General features: G+C 52.3%; 1 long non-coding RNA gene across 1 annotated transcript; it reads right to left on the minus strand.

The window, feature by feature from the left end:
- Positions 1-1832: 1832 nt before the first annotated feature.
- On the minus strand, positions 1833-2838 carry LOC128101915 (uncharacterized). The gene is made up of 4 exons (XR_008215228.1): positions 2707-2838; positions 2423-2466; positions 2260-2323; positions 1833-1887 (listed from the first exon to the last, which is right to left on the minus strand). It is a non-coding gene; the product is annotated as an uncharacterized LOC128101915 (long non-coding RNA).
- Positions 2839-4254: the final 1416 nt, after the last annotated feature.

A 4254-nucleotide genomic window follows, 5' to 3' on the forward strand; every position in this document is an offset into this window, starting at 1 on the left:
CTGCCTCCCGAGTGCTGGGATTAAAGGTGTGCGCCACCACTGCCAGCTATTCTTTTTTAAGGCTGACCTCTGCTGGGGAGGCAGCTCTGGAGTCAGATAGCTACACATCAGATGTCACGCTCTGCACCTCAGCTGGCTCAGTCTGGGAATGGGGTGCTCCACAGGATCTTACGCCACTGTCGGGCCAGTGAGATGCCTCAGGTGAGATGCAGAGCCAGGTGAGCCACAGAGTTGTGCAAATGTTGGTTATTGCAGTTCTCAACCGTTGTCTGATGGAACCTTCAGCTTGTAACTGATTTGGGTGAGTGACTGTCACCCTTCACCTCTTCCTTCGCCTACCTGGCAAGGACCTTTCCTCACCATGCCTCCAGTGATCAGGCTTGGAGGCTCCACCTCCTCCTCACTACAAGACACTGGGTGCCTGGCCCGGCCCACTTCTGTCACTGGAGTGTGCCTCTCTGGTGAGAAAGGCTGCATAGGGTGAGATTTGATGGTCCCACCCCATGACACTCAGAAATGACACCTTCTGGTCATCTGGGATAAGTGGAGATTATGTTACACTTTTGTTTTGAGCTCTATAGGTTCAGGATGAGACATATAAAAATGTTCATATTTAAAGAAAAATTTAATTAAAAAATGTATATATGGGTTTGTATACATGAGTTCAGTGCTCACAGAGGCCAAAAGAGGATGACAAATTCCTTGGAGCTGGAGTTACCACTGGATGGAGGCTACGGATGCTGAGAGCTGAACCCTGCTTCTCTAAAAGTGCAGCAAGTGTTCTTAACCACTAAGCCATCTCTCCAGTCCCTTAGGGGGATGCTGGGCTGCAGGCTTTGGACTGAACACCAGCCCAACTATTATGTTTTGAGATAAGTTCTCTACACACTATCTAGGCTGGTCTTGATCTCTGGGCTGAAGCAATCAACCTTGCTTAGCACTCAGCTGGGATAATTTTTATTTTTATTTTTGGACAGGGCCTTGATATGTAAGGAGGGCAGGTCTTGTTCTTCCTGCCTCAGCTTCTGGAGTTAGAATTACCGGTGTGAGCCACCATACTTGGCTCTGAAATATTTTCAAGCAGGTTTTACACTAGATATAATGAAGCGGTGTCTGTGTGTACATGCCTTATCCATCAGCCTCTAGTTTCCAACCAGCTGGCTCCTTATTTCTTGTTACTGGTCTCTTCAGACTCCTGGAAGGGAAGCTGAGAGATCCAGCTTGTGGCCACTAGCCTGGCAGGCCTGCATCTACCCAACCCAGGGGGCCCACAGAAGGGGTGCTGTCCAGCTGTTGGGCACATCTCTGAGTGGACACTGCCCCCTTGAGGCTAGTGCCTGCCATGGCAGAAGAGAAAGCTGTTCTCACACAGAACTAGAGATGTTTTCCTTCAGCACACTTGGTACTTACTTGATGTAAACACAGAACCTCGCTAGGATGTAATTGGGTGAGGCTCTTGTCTCATTCCAAGGGTCTGAATGGACCAGCCTGCCTGTCATTACTCCACTCACTTTTCGCCTAAATGGAATCCCTGTGTCTTGGGTCCAGGGGATCCTGTCTCTGGCTTCTGTACATACTGTCTCCAGCCGAGACTGTCCACAGCACTGCTGTCTGTCTGACTTCCTACTGTACAGACATCAGTGTTTCTCCCCACTGGATGTTCCCTAGGTATCTCATACTCTTGAAATAAAATGACATCTCTTTTTCTGTTTTGGTGCTGGGAATTGAACCCAGAGCCTTGTGTCCAGTAGACAACAATGTAGCCACCGAGCTACATTCTTAGCACCACTCCCATGACATATTTTGGAGACAGGGTCTCATGTATCCCATGGTCCAGGCCTTCATGTTGGAAGATGTGAGGCCCTCCCCGTTGATGTAGGAGGTAGACTAGGAGAGACAACATCTCATATGGAGATGCTCCGCCACCTTCAATGTGGAATCCCTTCAGCCTCCTTACTTCCCCTCAACTGGCAGAATCTGCTTTCCTGCCTACCTCGGGCCTCTCCTCTCACACCATCTCTGTGCTACTCGTCATGGTCATGGTTCTTATCCCACCATGGCTCAGGCCCGCCCCTCAACAGCTGTCATCCCGCACTTTCTCTACCAGGATAAAACCACGGCACCCATCAGGGTCCATATCTGTCTTCTTTGAGTCTGACAGGATCCTGTCTTGAGTCAGTCTCCTGAGAACCCCTGCCTCAGCTTCTACCATGCTTTCCTTTCCCTCTACCTTCTTTCCGGACCCCAGTCCTGCGGTACCTCAGACACAAGACCATTGAGCTGTTGAGAAAGTTGTCGCAGACTCTCAGTTGACGAGAAAGTCCTAAGGAAGGAGACATGGGGTCAGGGGTGCAGGTGGTCTGAAGGGAACCCGGCTCGTGTGCAGAGACCTGCCCTGACTCCCTCAGTAGGGAACGCTTACTTCGTCTCCTCCATGAGGTCAGAGCAATTGCCAGCGTCATGGCTCTGTATGGGTAGAAACAAACCAGGTCACTATTCAGCTTCTGCTCGTCATCACACAGGGGCAGGGTGGGCCAAGCTCATCAACACCCATCTCCCCAAGCCTCCCCAGCTTGGCCTCCCCACACCAGGCTCCAGGAGCAGCCCCTGGACCAAGCTACCTGAAGAGAGAGGAGAGTTCAGAGACGGTAAAGTCCTTTGGCAAGCAGACAGGAGCGTAGCATGCGAAAGGGAAAAAGCACAAACCTGAGGTGATGCCATGCTAGTGAGGTCAGCATCGGGGGAAGGGACAACACCAAGAAACAGAGTGTCATCAGCAGCAGTTGGCGGTGCAGGAGCAGCTCGGTCTGTGGGCACCTGTCACAGAACAGAGGGGGGGGCAGTTAGAAGACCATGAGGCGCCTCGCTGCCATGGACATGACATGACGGGACAAGCAGGGTAGCACAGCAGCAGTCACAGGACAGTCGCACATGCTGGGAGCTACTGGGGTACAGACACGGCCTGCCCAGGCCTCAGGCCACTTAGCACTTTGAAGGACTAAAGCTCAAAGCAGGGGCTGCAGGGTCTCCTTCCTGAACACCCGAGGACCTTGTTCCCTCTGGAGCTCTGACCTGTGGCAGCCACAGCAGGTAGAAGGAAGTGCCCACGTCCAGGAGCCAGAGAGCAGCCTGCGCTGACTATGACCCTGACTCCGGGCCCTGCTCCTGGGATGGACTAGTCGTCAGGGCCAACATAACCACTCGCCCCTTCCTCTTGCCTTCCTGCCTTCCCTCCTCCCAGACCCACGCACTGGCTGTGTTTGTTGATTCAGAAACAACCGATAAAGCAGAGCAATGGCTGCCCTCTGGCCTGCAGCATCCGGGAGGTTGAGTCTAATAGGTAAGAGCAGGGTCACAGCAGATGGCCAAGCATGGGATGTCATTTTGTCTAGGGGATAGAATTTAGGTCTGCATGGTTGGCAGCAAGCACCTTTCCCACTGAGCCATCTTGCTGGCCCAGGAAGCCATCGTTAATATCAGAGATAATTTAAAAACACAAGAAAGTCTTTAACTGCAGAGCAAGGGCCTGAGCTGGACGGTCTCGAGAGTACAAGAACAGATCAGTACTTTCCCAATGAGGAAAATGAGGCCTCAGACCCCCTCCATTGTCCCTTTAGGATAGCAAAAGGCATGCCCTCCCTTCCCTTCCTGACCTCCCAACCCCTCTGCCCCGACCTCATGTGCCACCTCTGAGCTGGTGAGTGCCAGCACCTGAATCGACCAGAACACCTGGCCGGGATCAGCTTTGATGACTTCGAAGGCATCCAGCTCTGGCTGATCGTCATCATTCTGTCTCTCTCTCTGATCCTCTCCCCATACCCAGCTCCAGCAGGATGTAGCCCTGGCTCGGGCCCTCTCCTGCAGAAGGGCAGAGACCCGGTTCCTTTGTCTGGTGGATGTCTCTTCGGGAATGAGAATCACAAAGGAAGTACTAACATCGTGTTCAGGGGAGGCCATCTCTGTCCCAACTGGAGTCCCTGAGTCTAAAAGGTGCCTATGAGCTCAGCTGTGAGCTCACAATGCTGCTGTGAGCTCACAGCTCCCCTGCTCCCCAGCTCTCCATGTGGTTGAACATGTCCCACTTTTCATTGTAAAAAGCAGTCCCAAATACCCACTTTTTCAGCCTCGAGTCCACTGGGAGCCAGCTTTCCCCAGCTCAGCATGTGGGAAGGAAGCTGCCACATTAGGATCCTGGATGTGGTACAGCTTCCATATGTGTGCAGTTTTTTTTTGAGGGGTGTGTGTGTGTGTGTG

The sequence above is a fragment of the Peromyscus californicus genome, unplaced genomic scaffold (genome assembly GCF_007827085.1).
Source record: "Peromyscus californicus insignis strain IS unplaced genomic scaffold, ASM782708v3 Scaffold_7__1_contigs__length_154581171, whole genome shotgun sequence".
Classification (NCBI taxonomy): Eukaryota; Metazoa; Chordata; class Mammalia; order Rodentia; family Cricetidae; genus Peromyscus; species Peromyscus californicus.